The 17164-nt window shown below is 34.0% G+C and overlaps 1 pseudogene; it reads right to left on the minus strand.

Annotated features, from left to right (window-relative positions):
* Window positions 1–10775: 10775 nt before the first annotated feature.
* LOC134477468 (olfactory receptor 6C74-like) lies at window positions 10776–11714 on the minus strand (annotated as a pseudogene).
* Window positions 11715–17164: the final 5450 nt, after the last annotated feature.

Raw genomic sequence — 17164 nt, forward strand, 5'->3', positions numbered from 1 at the left:
AAAAAAAAAAAAAAACCAAGGCCCCCTGAAGAAAAATGGGGCAAGACCCCCAAGATGATAAATGGGGCAAGACGACAACTTCGTTTTAAAAGAAGCAATTTTATTTTAGCTGGCCCAGTGACACAGTGTAGATGGAATTTGCAAAACTGTGCAACTGAGTTAGAATTTTCACTGACTTTTATAGTTCATCTATGATTAGCTCATTGATCATTAAGTACATAGTGGTTGAGATCAGACGCATTTCACAGTGGGTGGTTAGCCAAATCATAGACCTTGGTCTGCCAATTCCAGGAACATTTGTCTCTCATAAAGGGAACAATGGTTGACACAGCATCATTTGTCTCTTAAAAGGGGAACAAAAGTTGACACAGCACACAGGTTACTTGGTGGGGGCCACGAGTACAGAACAGCATAACAACAAGGTCAGTTAATCTATAACTATGTGGTTGGTGCTTGGTTACCAGGGTAAGAAGCTCAGTACAGAATGACAATACTGCTAATAACTGTCCTTTTAACTATTTTGCTAGTTATCTTTTAATCAATTATTTTCATTTTTCAGCATCTTAGTATAACAGACTGTTTTACTGGCCTGAGGATTTTAAGAAGTTTGAGGAGACTTCCTAATGTGATTGCCTTTATTAAACAGAAGAGAGACTCCTATTTCCCTGAAAGACAGGTGGGGATCTAAGGACAGGGTCATCAACATTTCTCTCTTCTTTGGGGAACACTCTAAATATCATAGTTTCTGGACCTTCCTTGAAATACATGGTTACAAAAGCTTGAACACAGTGATTTAACTCCACCTTCAACATTTTAAGCAGAAATGGCTTAACTGAAAATTAGTCTCATAATTTGCTAGTTTTTTTAACCAGAAATTGAACTTAGAACCTCATACTTGCCAAGAAGGAACTGTGCTGCTGAGCTGTATCCCCAGCCCAATAGTCTCATAATTTAAATCTCCAATTCATACCTGTATTTCATCAATTCCTGGTTCAGACTGAAACCAAGACATATTGCAATAATAGATAAGTAGGTCTTTTTTTTTAAACCGATGGGTCAAACCTTTTCCAATTATGAACAATATGGCATGGTGGAATCTGGAGTGTGGCTCCTGTAGATTCCCATGGGTCATCCTCAGGCCTCTAGAGAAGGAAGATAGGACTCAGGCCTTTCAGACAAAATCCCAGGCAGAAGAAGGAAACTTGGCTGGAGCCCACAAAGTGTCCCTTGTGAGACTCAAGCATTTACTAGACAGATATTCTTTCAAAGCTCAGATGGTGCTGGCAGCTTTAGAAGAGAATACTGCTTTTAGTCTTATGACTTTCCATTCTGTGCCCACCACCTCCTTACAAACCAGACTGTTCAGGCACTTGGTGGCTTTACTTAGCCCTTTAAAATTCCCAAGAGATCTAAGGTATTTTTGAGCCATTTGATGGCTCTACTTGATAGAACACCTTGAGAAAGAGTGAATCTTCCACTTACTCTGAAAGTAAAAGCTTTAGTACTTTGTTTAAAGCAGCAGAGATGAAAAACACTATTTTCTTTTCTTTCATTTTTATTTTTATTTTATTTTGTTTTTGGTACTCGGGATTGTATTCATGGCCTAGTGCTTGCCAGGCAAGTGCTTATATCAGTGAAAAACTCTTTTAAAAAGCTTTAAAAGCTTGAAGAATCAGGATGGCCATACTTTTGCATACTCACAGTCACGTTAGTTAGCTTTACTAGTTAATCTTTTGCTCTGCTCAAGTTATCAGACATATGTGTAAATTACTTATATTGTGTTAGAAGAAAAATAGAAAATATCTAACCTAATCCAAATGAAAAAATGGAGAAAATCCACATGGTCTCTAAAGTCAGAGGTTTAACTCCTATTTACAGAAGAGAGATTTCCTAGTGATCATGATGTCATTGAAGAAGTAAGACGGGTGGAACCCCCATGGCTGACTTACGTGATTAACCAAAATGGAACTAACTATGATGACACAATGTCCTGAATAGTATCAAGCTTCTCCTTCTTTATGGTTAAGTAGTACGCTACTGAATTTAAAAAAAACCCACATCTTTTTTATTCATTTCTTGGTAGATAGACATTTGGGTTGTTTCCAGGATTTACTTATTACAAATTGTGTAATATAAGTATGGCTTCACATATATTTTTTATGGTATGATGTTAGTTCTTCCAGGAAGCTACCCAGAAGGGGAATAGCTGAATCAATTGCACCTCTAATTCTAGTTTTCTGGGAAATTTCCACACTGTTTTCCACAATAGTTAGACCAGTCTATACTGCCTCCAACAGTGAAGAAGGGTTAGGTAAATTGGTTACATCTTGAAACAGACTCATAAGTGAAATAAATCAGACACATGTGCATTATTTCTCTGGTGTGAAATACCCAAAGTGTAAATAAGGACCAAAGTTTTCAAAAGGTATTGTGAAAAAGGAAGAAACTGTCCAAAAGAAATGTGAACTAGGGGTGGAAGAGAAAGCAAAAAAAAAAAGATAAAAGAAGGATAAAATGGAAACAAAAGTTAATACACAGAGTAAGTACAGTTGAACAGGGAAAGGGAATTGTATAAATAAAGAAATCAAGTTACATCATTCACAGGTACAAACTCCATATGATAAATATAGCCATTGTGTAGGGCTAAACTGTACCAATAAAGTTTATAAGAGTTTAAAGAGATGTTAATTGAAGTATATGAACCTACTCTCCAAGATTAATGTAAATATTATATACTACAAAATATTAATGTAAATTATATACTACAAAATATTAATGTAAATATTATATACTACAAAATCTCCTAACAAAATAAATAAACATAAAATGCTGAAAATAATCAACACTACTACTGTACACCAATAATGAACCAAACAATAATGTACACCAGTAAAAGGAAAAAAGAAAAGAAAAAATAAATATACACAGCACCTTGAGAAAGAAAAGGCCATCTAGGAGAAAAGAATGGAGGAGTGGAGCACAAAAGGAAGTAAACTTGGATAAATGGATAATTTAAGTAAGAGATCAAGATAATTTTTCAAAGGAGTAGCAAAATATTGAGAACAAAATCATGAGGATTACCAACAATAGGCTTTCTGGGTAACTGGTACTAGCTTGTACAACTTAGATGATCAAAAATTAGACAGAGAAGTAAGAAGAGGAGAGATAACTTGAAGCAGGCCTGTAGGTCTCTTAAGGAGTAGGGAAAAAAAGCACAGATACCATGCAGTCCTCTTGCCCCATCTCACAGTGTTGAACACACCAGGAAGCTATTCTTAGTACTATGAGAAGAGCCTTCTGGGTTCTCTATCTTAAGGAAGAGAGATAGGAAAAGAAAATAAAACCATGCAATAAATTTTAGAGAGAGAGAAACAAAAAAATATGCCAAAAGGGTCTTACCTTTTCCTCTGGTTGGCTAAGCCTATTATGTTGCTAGGTTTTGAGGTGCTGGAGTTTTCCATAAAAGTGATATCTAGGTTCTTTCTGTCACAAACAAAGAATTGAAAGAAAAAGTCAAAGAGTGACAAAGTTTCACCTCTATAAAAGGTAGGAAAAACAGGCTTTGCTTTGTAAGTTTGGACTCAGTAAAAGAGAAATTTTATTTTAGAATATAAATATTATTTATATTCAGTATAGGGAGGGCTGCTATGACAAGACGCAAAAGCAAGATGACTGTCTTTATCTTATACTTCCCATGCCAGTGTTACCTCTATGCCATCCTATCAAGAAGCTGCTCAAGTTGTCATAAGTCCACATGCACAGCTTTGGAAATGGTTCTGCACAGGTGTCTGGGAATTTCATCATGCCACCTTTCCCACTCAGTTTTAGCCACACCTCATCTCTCTGCCTTGTTTCCATCTTATATTGGTCCCAAACTTATAAAATGCAAAAGGTTAGGTTTTGAGGACAGACATTAAGTTATCCATTACCTGTTAAGATACACTACACTCCTTTAAGAACTTCTTTGTGTACTATTCAAAAGAGATATAAAGACAATAAAAGAAAAAAGATAAAGGGCAAAATCCCTGGGTCATATTTTCCAAAAGGGTGCCTTCCCACTACCCAGGGTAGGAATTGTTGCCCCATGATCAGAATCATCAGCAATTGGCAGCTCTGCTTTATTAGCCAGAAACCAGAACTTCCCAGGAGGGCAGCTCACATTTAGGTTGAAGCAGCATTAATCCTAGCATCATACCATGAATCACTCACAGTATTACATTATTGATCCCAGCAGCACAAACTCTAGACTCAGCCACTTCCAAAAAGCCCATGTATTACTGCATGAGGTATTGTGTAGAAGCAGCAAGACACAAACTATAACATAGGTGAACCTAGTGATACCATATGTAATGCATCTGAGAGATAGATCACAGATTCTTATGTATGATGATCAAAGAATTATAAGTATACATCAGATGATAGAAAAATAGAAGTTACATTTATTGAGGTCAATAGTAAGGTGTGCTTTGGTTCATGCCAGTGGGTGGGGGGTGGCCGCATGAATTGGGAAAATGGGGCCAGAATGGCAGAGTGTTGTGAAGAAAAATACAGTAAATTCAGCTTGTACTTTCCCCGAGTCCTCTTACCAGATCTCCCAGATACAATTGACAGATATGAATCAAATGGTGCTAAGTCATTTCATTAGTCTCTAGTACAAATGACTTTATCAGTATTCACTTAGTTTTTATTACATAAATGACATAGAGAAGGGAGAAAGTTACTTAAAGTCAGGTCAAGGGTTTTAGCACTCATTTATTCTGGCCTTAAACTTTAGACCTTTATTGTGTCTGTTACTGTTATATCTGCTTCTCTTAGGATGATACAAGCAGGATTGCCCCTGGGGTGTTTCCCAAACTCAGGTGGATGGAGGATTAGTGGTCCCACAGCCTGTTTTTGCTACCTACAGCACACTGATGTCACTGTTTTTATTCATTGTATCTTTGTCTTAATCTATCAATATTTGAGCATCTTTTTTCTGTTTGCTATCATAGAAGGTCTTCAGTTTATAATAGAATTGTGTCCCAATAATCCCATTGAAATTTGGAAGTATCATGTCAAAATGTTTTTAATGTAACTAACCTACTAATGATTATAATATAATCTAACCTTACCTAAAGTAGGCTCAGAATGTAACTTTATGGTAAAAGGAAACTTTAAAAGTTAGAATGTTTTCCTTTAAAGACAGGTAGCTTCTCCAAACTTCTTCATGTCTGCTCAATAACCACTACACCTTCCTCCCTCAGCTCAGATGGAACTAAACATTACCCAGATATTGGCTTCAGAATGTTTGGGGCTAGTTTTCTTCACACACGAAAAACAGTTAAACCAGTCTGGGGCCCATGAAGCAAGACTGGACATGTACATTTTCTCATTGTATCACCTCTCCTCTGTTTTTCTTGTTATGTGTGATCCTTATATATCATATAGATATAGTCAGATAGTAAATTGATGCAAATGAGGCCCTTATGTTTCCATACAGACAGCTTTGTATAAAGCCTTTTTCCTTTTCTCCAAAAATAAATGGCCTAACTTGGTTTGGTCAGAAGTTCAGACAACAACTCAACATATAGATCAAATAGCTAGTAACAAGAACACTTACACTAGTTTACAGTTATGTAAAATTATCTAACAAAATACAGATTTAAAGTATGACCACCATTTAATTACATGGCTGACACTCATTGGCACTTCTTAGCACTGGGAGAATCCACTACATACCTCTAGCTTAGGAAAAGACAAACAATCAATGTTTGGAGCTACAGATGTAGCATAATGTCGCCCTTGCCACTTATATGTAGAGCTCTAGATTGGAAACCAATACCTTAAATTTAGTTTAATTTAATTAATTTGAAACATGGTTTTTACTATGTTCTTGTCATTTTCATGCCACCAGAAAGCTAAATATTTTAAGTCAAATCTTACATCAAAGATAACTTTTATTATTTAATGGAAATTTGTTGTTATTGGTTTTTATATACTCTATCAAAACAGCTTACATATTGATATATTTTACTTTTTAAAGATAGTGTATTTTATATATGACCACCATTTTATCACACGGATAAGTGGAAACTGAGACTCATTGGCAGTTCCTACAATTGTGAGGTGATGGCAGGGGGCCCCAGAAGATAGATTCCTTTTTCATCAGCATCTTTTTGTTTTGGGAGATCCTTATCTCAAGGAACTTGTTACAATCTGCTAGACTCTCTGGCAAGTCTTTGGATAAATTCCAGGCCACAGGATGCTATACCTAAGTGCCACTGCCTATGTGCACATTGCTAGGTGAGTTTCTGTTTGTTTTTCCTTATCTACTTGTGGTTTGCAGGGCTTTAACTTTGGGATTTGTAGGTTGCTTCTTAGGGGTCTTATATACAAGATTAAGTTATTTGTTAGGAGGATACATATGTATCTACTACAATAATAATAGTGACCCTAGTGTGAGAATAAATGCATGTATTCCTAAATACTAAGTAAGATAGATAGAAACTTCCCCTTTTTGTCTCCTTTGCATTTTACTGGAGGCTGTAAGGGGTGGCTATTTTGGTTAGTGCACCTGGCTGTCACCTTGCTCTGCTTATCAGCTTTTCCCCTATCATGTTAATTGCTTCCTCGAGTAAAGTTTTTACTCTTTCTAGTCAGGATTTGCCCCTTATTCTACTATTTCCCTGCCTGGGTGGGCTTCTCTCCTACAGGAAATCATCTACTAACAGCAAAATGTTGTGGAAGACATCTCATCTGCAGAGAAGGAAGGCAAAAATGTGGAGGAATCCCTCATTTCAAATAAAATTAAGGAGATTTGTAAAGTATAGGAAATGATGCAAAATTTTGTAGAAAAGTATGACCCAAATAAGACTGTAACAGTGCAACCAATGAATCTGAATAATGCCAGTACAATACCACATTGCTGCAAAATCATCAAAAGGCAAAAGCAGGTGTAATTGTATATGTTCTTTGTTAAGGGTGCATGAAAAGAAAAAGATTCTGTTGAACCAATAGATACCAGTGGTTCTGCTAGTGGTAGTTAAATTGTCCTGCACAACAATCCTCCTCTCTCTTGCCTCCCTCACCCTAGCACAAAAGGTTTTCAAAGATAAATGCAAATTAATTTGTTTATTTTTCTTTTCCATCATTACTATGCCTGGACTCCCTGAAGATTTTAGCTCTGTAAACTTTCATGTATCATCAGTTTTGGAAAAATTATCAGACATTAATTCTTGTGTCATTGTCTCAGGAAATTTTACATTAATCTAATCAGGAGTTATGTTTCTTTTCAAATTTGTAGTTGCTGTGGTTACCCTCAGTCACCACAGTTTCTACATTGCTCTAGTGATAACTTTGTGAGCTTTTTAATCAAATAGTTTTGGAGAATATCTGTTCCCTCAAGGGCCTGTGTCTTCCCATTTTGTTTTGCCTCTTCTTTTTGTACCGTTCCCAATCTCTCAGAGTATCTCTTTTGTAGTTCTGTTGGCTGTGTTTCATGATTATGACTGTAATGCAGATGGTAGCTGTGTAGTGAAAGGAGGCACTCCATTGTTCTAATTGAGCGTCAGGCTTTACACAGTCTCCATCATTTGGCTTTTGCAAGTGCTTCAGTCTCAGCAGATATAAAGCTAAGTATGGCATGTATTTTTAATCCCTTTTTTAGTGGTATAAATCTTCCATTCCGCAGATAACTTCTTTCTGCAGGACTATAGAGATTTCCACTATTGCTCTCAACCTACAATTCTATGCCCTACTTTAAAGACTGAAGCTTTTATTTTTAATGGAGACATGAGAGCAGACTCTTAAAAGTGATACATGACTAACATACCCTTCCCATAGGAGCTGTCCACATATTCTTGTTGCCCCTCCTTGAAGATATAGATCTATCCTATACACATTATGAAGGGTGAGCTCTGAAAGGAATTTCGACATTGGTTCAGGTTGCGCTCTTCCTGTTGCAGCCTCATGAGGACATCTGCTTAGTGTTTTCCCAGGAAACTTTCTAGGGTAAAAATCCCCAGGAAGGATCCAAATTCCTCTGTTTTCATCTTTGAATGGCTCAATGTTGTTCTCATTTGACTTTTGTTATTGCTGCTGTTTTTAATTTGTTTGCTTGTTTTTTGATTTTTCTGTGCTTTTTTTTCCTCTTTAGAAATAAAAACAAATTAAACTGCGCTGGAACCAACTATACCACTAATCAAATAAGAATGCAGATTTATATGTAAAAAATATATACTACTGCAAGGAAAATAGCTATTTATTATGATCTTTCTCAATACATATTTATTCTCTTTTTAGACTTTTATAGTGTTAGGAATTTTTTGCCAAGTATGCAACTAATTGGGTCCTGTTTCGTCTTGCCAGCACCTACTGTCTTTAGAACTAGGGACAGCTGATCCTTCTAAAAATGTATTCTTTCATGAAAGTTAGGAAAATTTATTCGTTAGTAATTTACTAGTTATTTATATTTCCTTGAAAGTGAGAGAGATGTTCTTTGTCTTCTAAATAGTTCAGCTAAATTGAGCCCTTTATTTTTCAATCATTCTTACCCTTTTCAAGTACACCTCACATGTTACATCATTTAAAAATGTTTTAAATGAGACATACATTCTTGAGGGCATTGCGAGTTTGGTGGTTCTTTTCTCCTGTGATTTTTAGAAGAAATAAAATATACATAGTTATCTAAAATTACTTAAGTATAATTATATAAAGCAATGTTTAAGCAAGATTCCTTCCAGAAAGATATCAAAAATGAGATACAATTACTTTTGATAATCTTTTCTCCATTAATTTATCAAAAATTAAGCCATGTATATACCATAGTTGTATAATATAATGTATTTATTTATCATCCTTCAGTTATATATTACCAGATTCTTCCCCCTTTCTGGCTACATATGTATTTGATAAATTTATTTCAATATATACCTATTGAAAAGTTCACCTGATGCTATGCAATTTAAATCTCACTAAAGTAATTATACTAAAATTGAGAAAGTTTCAATAATAAGAACAAATGTTTATAAGAAAAATAGTGACACTGTATTATGCCATAATATTTTGACAAATTATAAAGTATTATTTTTCTATAACAATACTCACATTGTACTTTCAGCTTCAAAAATGACTAATAAATATTTACTGAATGAATAAATACACATACATTTATTTAAGAATGAACACAGGGGCCAAAGAGATAGCTCAGAACACAAGTTCCTGCCTGGCAAGCACAGGGTCCTGAGTTAGATTCCTGGTACAAAAAAGAAGAAAGAACACATAGTTTGAACTTGTTCAGGTTATGTTTTTATTAGCACTATACATGTTTGTGTTACATAATAATTACATTCCTTCTTGGGAGTTGGTACGTGTACACAATATATCTTAATTTCTTTTCTTCTTTTCCCTTCTCTTCCTCCCCACTTCTAACTGTTCATCCCTTTCTATTTGAACAGAATCTATCTCCGTAACTCAGATGTATGGGGACAAAAAGTTAAATCATTTTTTGGAGATAAATGTTCTATGAGTGGAGTTTACTTTGAGTGAATCTGAAATCGATTGATTTATTTTAGTTTGATTAAAATTACCCTGGAACTTGCAATTTCACATGACATTCCCCATGGTTCTGCTAATATATATATATATATATATACATATATATATATATATATATATATATATATATATATATTCCCTTTTTGTAGTGCATGAAGAAACTAAATTTTTCTAAATAGGTGTAAGAAATTACAAGTTGAATTGTTGTATAATTCCTTTTAACAATCTAAATGGTAGAATATAAGTACAATAATGCCATGTTTTTGCTTCAGATTTTAGTTTGGTCCTTCAATGTCAAAAAGTATATGTATCTGAACTTTATAGATTTCACTGTAAAAACATAAATAACTCTTAAAATATTAATTGTTAAAATTCACCATCAGTGAATGAAAACTAATAACTTTATGATGTTGTTATGAACGAGGCAGTGCTTTATTCTCATTTATACAATTCTAGTATCTAAGCAAAAGATCTACTATGTGAACTTAAGCAGAAGTAATTTGAGTGAGCATTTATAGTGGCCATGGTTCTCAGAAATAAATCTCTAAAATTATATCTTATGATTTTAATGACGCAACTTGTTTTATTAGAGTCAGTTTAAAAGAAGCTGTTTACGAAATGAAAACAGGAAGTTTTAGCTAAAAAACAAATACATATGCATGCATTTTACTTATCATCCTGAATATTCATAGTAAGGTACCATTAGTGTTTGCACATATATGAAAAGTGGAGAAAAGAAAAAAATATATGGAGAACAGCTATCACCCAGAAGATTCAAAAATAAGAAAAAGAGAAAGGAAAGGAGAAAATTTGGCTCTAGAAACATAATGCATATTTGTGAAAGATTAATGTTATGTGATGGAAGAAAAATACCACTTCTCAAACTTTATAAAATGAATAAATTAATATTTAAAAATTTAACAAATGACCTTTGTTCTGGATGTGTGTACCGGAAACTATAGATATGTATGAGATTTCTAAAATGCATTCATAATGAAATATTGTCAGGATTAAAAAATCAGAGAAATACCTACAAAAAATATCAGAGAATGAATGATTGAGGAATGCATAAGAGATGAGCAAGGATGCAGGGAATACAATTAAAAAGCTAAAAATCCAGGACACTGAGTGGATATTTATGGATGAGTTCTTACTGTCACAATAGAAAAATTAAAGATGTTGAAAGGCAGATGGTATATCTACAATTTTCAATTTTTAGTAGTATAGTATAAAATCCAAAGTTATTGTTTCAAAGTATTAAAGGCGTATTTTTTAGCTAAGTTTTTCACTGCTTGTTTCACTTGATTGTTTCCTATGGTACATATAAAAGGATTTAAAACAGGTGCAACTGAAGTCATGAGTATTGCAAAACACTTGTTTAAAGACAATCTTTCCTCAGCAAAAGGTTTAATATACATAAAAATACAGCTTCCTTAAGAGACGGAAACAACAATCATGTGTGAGGAACAGGTAGAAAAGGCCTTTTTCCTGTACTGGGTAGAAGGGATCTTCAGAATTGTTCTTATGATGTTTGCGTAAGATGATATTACCAGTGTCAAAGTAATCAGAAATGTGCAAATTGCTAAAATAAAATTTGCATATTCTAAGATCCTTGTGTCTGTAGAGGAGATTTTCAGAAGAGGAGAGTAGTCACAGGAAAACTGATCAGTATTTGTACCACAATATTCCACAGTCTGACTCACGACAGCTCCAGGAGTTATGCTTAACACAGCAAGGAAACAACAGGCAAACAAGAGCTCATAGCATATACTGTGGCTCATAATGGTGGTATAATGAAGGGGCTTGCAGATGGCCACATAGTAGTCAATAGGACATGACAGCTAACAAGAAAAACTCTGATATACCAAAGAAAAGGACAAAGAATACTTGCATACAACAAACATCTGAGGACATAGTTTTATCTTTAGTGACTATGCTGACCAGACATCTAGGGACACGGTACTTGTCAGTGAGAGTTTTAAAAAAGAAAAATTTTGAAGGGAGAAATACATGAGTGTTTTGAGGTTGTGATCCAGTAATGTGAGAAGGATAATGATAAGATTCCCAGTGACACTCAATAAATATGTTATTAATAGGAAAAGAAAAATTACAATTTACCAGTCTGGTTCCTCTGTGAGTCCTGGAAGAATGAATGGGGTCATCATTGTATGGTTTTTCATGGTCAAATTCTTTCTAAATTCCATCTTTTCTGAGGATAAATTAAATTATCTGTGTTTTAAAAGGACTTTTTTTCATACACTTAAAGTTGGTAAGGGCAACCCAGAACCACAAATGAAATTCATATTTTTTCCCTCCTGTCATTTTAGTTTGCAATGGAAACCCCAGTCTTTAACATCCATTCCTATTGTTTGTTCTCTGGATACTCATTTACCTAATGCTACTTTGATCTTTTCTACTTTTAGAAGTAATGGTTTTGCTATTTCTTCACATATGTATTTCTATGATTTCTAGTTTAAAGTTTATGGTTTTTGGGGGGTTCTTTATTTCAAGGAGTTTGATTTTTTCAACACAAAAGAAAGGAAAATACACTTTAGGTTTCAAAAGTTCTTAAATCTCAAAATCAGTATGTAAACATCAAGTTGAAATTATTATGTGGAATTTGGAATTTGTTACTCATTTATTCATCCATTTTAACTTTATGAGTAGCTTTTTCAATGTAAGAAATAATGTACCATTATTAAATTAAAGTATTTCATTCTTTAATAAAAATAATGACATATGCATCCCTCAAGGTTTGATAGAAGCTATTAAGAGTTTCTGTTTATGTTGTAATTCTAAAAGTATAACACAGCTATGCATATTGCATCTTCAATATGAGTTACCCAAATATTTACTGTTGGTCTAATTCTCAAATTATTTTCTCTGAAGTTTAGGTCAATTGTTTTGCAAGATCTTACTATACAAAGTAACAAATATTAAAAATACTTACATTTTTGCATTTCAAAGGTTGTTTTTCCTTGCATTGCAAAACTTTTATTTGCTAGAAAAATATGCAATATTAATGAATTTTCAATAACTGACTTTTCAACAATACATGCATTTCTTTCTAAGCCATCCATTTTTTGTAGCCACCTCACTCTTAGCAAAATTCTTGTTCACTTCAGTTTCACTTTCTCTTCTAAAAATCTCACTCTCCATTTCTCTCTTTCTCTCCCTTTCTTTCTCTGACTGTCTCTGTCTGTCTTTGTATCTCTTCTCTCTCTCTCTCTCTCTCTCTCTCTCTCTCTCTCTCTCTCTCTCTCTCTTCTCTCTCTCTCTCTCGGTTTCTCACTCACGCTCTTCCCAATCCATATACATGTGGCACTCTAAAACTCAAAGTCATTTTTTAAATTTCCCTACAAATAATGTGCAGATTGTGAGAATTCAGTCATATTTAGTGTCAGGAGACCTAAGTTACTTATTAGTAACAAGTTGCAGTGTTTGTTTTATTACCTTTTTAAAAATCATAGTCACTAACTAGCCTTTCTCTTTTTCTCAAATAAAAGCTTTCTTTAATAAAAGCTCATTTTCTCATATTTGGTAAAGGACCTTGGGATAGAAAGACACTAATTGACTATTTTCATTTTAGCTCTGAAAACAAAATGACAAAGTTAATTAAGAGTTAGTCATAGTATCGAGCAGAAAATCCAAACTATTTGTATTGAAAGAAAGTTGAATTCTCATAGTGAGAGTTAGATGTTTTCTAAAACTCTCTGGAATTTTAAAAACACCTGAAATACATGGAGCTTTCAATCTTCACTTCCAAAGAAAAATGGAGATCAAAACACTAACATTTATTTAATGACCACATTGTCTTTAACCTTTAATTCAAAATTAAAAGTGTTAATTCTTTCAAATTGTCTCCTACCTACAAGTATTTATATACTAATGTGATGGTCAGATAAACAATGACAAGTTCCAAGTTGTGCCTGCATCACATAGTTATAGCTAGAAAAATTCCAGGTCAATGCTATGTCTTTGACAACTTGTCAACATCTACATTTCCATAGTATGATCTGTTTAGATTGCTCTTCCTCAGCCCTCAGCCAGCAAGCAATAGACACTGTTACCAATTTCCTTGTTTCAGCTGTCCCAGTCCATAAGAAACTGGAATAACACTTTGCTCTGTTCCATAATTCCATGAACGCAACAATCAGTACTACTACCTCTATAAATATCTTGGCTGCATCTAGGTAAGGACCCTGAACAGTTGGACTGCAGCTACAAGCACAAAAGTCTTGATATTACTCAATTTTGTTCCTGTGGACCAGGAAAAGGTTTATTTGCATTCTTTAGCTCTAGTATTCCAATTCCTAAACTAGAGAAAGCAAATGTCACATCAGGTGTGAAGAAATGGGAATAAGGATACAGACTCATGAATGAAACAGTTTTACAAGAAGAACAATAATTTTCCATAATAGATCACTTCAAGGAAATATATGTGATAGTTGAAAACCTTTTAGAATAATGGTTCTAAGTATACTGTTGAAGTACAAAATAATGTGGATCAATAAGAGAGAGAAATGCAAAACAGATTCACTGTGGAATTCTACAAGAAATACAAACAAAACTTAATGCCTATCCTCTTCAAACACTTCAGTGAAATCAAAAGGGAAACAATTCATCCTAAGTCATTCCTGGAAGCAAATATTACTCTAGTACCAAAACCTCAGAAAGACCCAACTGAAAAAGAGAACTACAGCCCAATCTACCTAATGAACATAGATGAAAAAATTCTCAATAAAATATTAGCAAACACGATGGAGCAAATCATCAAGAATATTATATATCATAACTAAGTGGGATTCATCCCAGGCATGCAGGGATGATTCAATATGTGTAAATTAATAAATGTAATCCACCATATCAATAGAGCCAAAGGTAAGAATCACATGATCATTTGTATAGATGTAGAAAAAGCTTTTGATAAGTCCAATGCTCATTCAATAAAAACCTAAGAGAATATTGGAATAGATGGTCTTTACCTCAATATGATAAAGGTCATCTATGACAAACCAACAGCCAGCATCATATTAAATGGCCAAAATCTGAAAGCCTTTACCTTAAAATCAGGCACAAGACAAGGATGTTCCTTATCACCACTCCTACTCAATGTAGTATTGGAAATATTAGCCACAGCAATTAAAGCAACAGAAATAAATAAAAGGAGTAAAGATAGGAAAAGAGGAAGTTGAATTGTCATTATTTGCAGATGACATGATACTCCACATAGAAGAGACTGAAAATTTCATTGAAAGACCCCTAGGTATACTAAACAAACTCAGCAATATATCTGGATACAAAGTCAATACTCAAAAATTAATAGCATTCCTATATACTAACAACAAAATCACAGAAAGAGGGGCTGGGGATTTAGCTCAGCGGCATAAGCACCTGCCTTGCAAGCAGGCAGTCGTGAGTTCGATCCCTGGTACTGATAAAAACGAAAAAGACCAAAAAAAAAAATCTTATATACAAAATCACAGAAAGAGAAATAAGAGAAGTCGCACCCTTTACACTAGCATTAAAAAAAGTGAAATACTTAGGAATTAATTGCATGAATGAAGTAAAAGATCTATACAGGGAAAATTATAATACCCTGAAAAAAGAAATCAAAGAGGATCTCAGAAAATGTAAAGACATTCCTTGCTCATGGATATGAGGAATAAGTATTGTGAAAATGACCATTCTTCCAAAACTGCTATACAGATTCCATGCAATCCCAATAAAAATACAATCAACATACTTCATAGACCAAGAGAGATCACTCCTAAAATTCATTTGGAAACATAAGAGACCTAGAATAGCAAAGGCAGTTCTAAGCAGCAAAGGCAAGGCAGAAGGCATCACAATCCCTGACTAGAAGTTATACTACAAAGCTACTGTACTAAAAGCAACATGGTACTTGATGAAACACAGATTTGAAGATCAATGGAGTAGATCAGAAGATACAGCCAGAACTACAAACACACTCAACCAGCTTCTTTTGATAAAGAAGCCAAACATGTTCTCTGGAAGAATGATAGTCTCTTTAATAAATGGTGCTGGAAAAACTGGCTGTGCATATGTCAAAAACTAAATCTAGGTCCATGTATTTCACCATTTGCTAAACTAAAATCTAAGTGGATCAAAGATCTAAATATTAGAACAGAAACACTAAGTTTGTTGGAAACAAATTAGGTAAAGATATTGAAGACATAGGGTTAGGTAGAGAAATCATGAACAGGAATCAAACCACATGGAAAGAACTTCCCAGAATCAATAGCTGAGATGATGTCTTATTAAAGGGTTTCTTCGGGTCAAAAGAAATCTCCAGCATAGTGAAAAATAAAACCCACAAACTTGGGAAAAATTTTAGTGAACTACCCCTCAGACAAAGGACTTCTGTCTAAACCATATAAAGAACTTAAAAATATCAGACCCCTGTAATTCAGAGACCCAATCCAAAATGGGTGTCAGAGATGAATACAAAGTTCTCAGATTAAAAATATAAATGGAAAACAAATACATGAAAAATGTTCATCATCATTAATCATTAGAGAAATGTATATTAAAATAACACTGAGATTCCACCTCACTCTATACATAAAGGCCAGGATCAAGAAAACTACCAAAAACAAATGCTAGAGAGATTGTGGGGAAAAAGAAATGCTCCTTCACTGTTGGTGAGAATGTAGACTGGTGCAACCACTGTGGAGATTGTCTTGAGATTCCTCAAAAAGCTGGAATTGGAATCCCATTTGACCCAGCTATTCCACTTTTAGGCATATTCCCACTAACACCGAAAACATCATACCACAGTGGTATGTGCGCACCCATGTTTATAGCAGCACAATTTGTAATAGCCAGATCTTGGAAACAACCTAAGTGTCTATTAACTGAGGAATAGATGAAAAGGATGTGGTATTTTTATACAATGGAGTACTACTCAGCTATAGAGAATGATCACATTGAGATATTTATACCTAATGTGATGCAACTTCAAACCATACTTATAAGTGAAATAAATAAAATTCACATGTATAAACAGCGTATAGTCTCCCTAGTGTAAGAAATGGTAAGAGTACACAAGATTTCATGGTAATCATGATTCCCCATTACATTGCTTTGAAGTCTTTTAATGTGTTCATTCATTAGTTGGAATGGTTTCATTCTGTTTTGTTTGATTTTCTTATTTGTGATTATATGAACAGATACTTTGAAGAAAACAAGACATTATGACCACCATTGCTGATTTAATATCATCTTGCTTTGAAGTCCTACTATGCCTTTGTTCTTCTGTTTCCTTTGGTTCTATCATGTTGTATCTTATTGAATTTTAATATGTGTCATAGTATAAACAAATTTTTTATGGAAAATGAGATGATATAGTAGCCATTGTTCATTTCTGTTATTTTGTTCTGAATGCCCTGTAATACTATCTATTTTTTTTTTACTGGTTTTATACTATTTTGTGAAGCTATGCTCAACTATTTCAAAGAAAGAGACATTATGGTAACTACGGTTAAAATCTGGTTGTCTTGTTGTGAAGTGCTGTGCTGCTTACATTTTTCTGTTCTGATCTACTTTGTTCTGTCCTCTTTTGTCTTAATCTCTTAAATAAAATAAAATAACATACAATAAAATACAT

Source organism: Cavia porcellus, unplaced genomic scaffold (assembly GCF_034190915.1).
Source record: "Cavia porcellus strain 051 isolate PalLab524CR breed Dunkin Hartley unplaced genomic scaffold, mCavPor4.1 scaffold_8, whole genome shotgun sequence".
Lineage (NCBI taxonomy): Eukaryota > Metazoa > Chordata > Mammalia > Rodentia > Caviidae > Cavia > Cavia porcellus.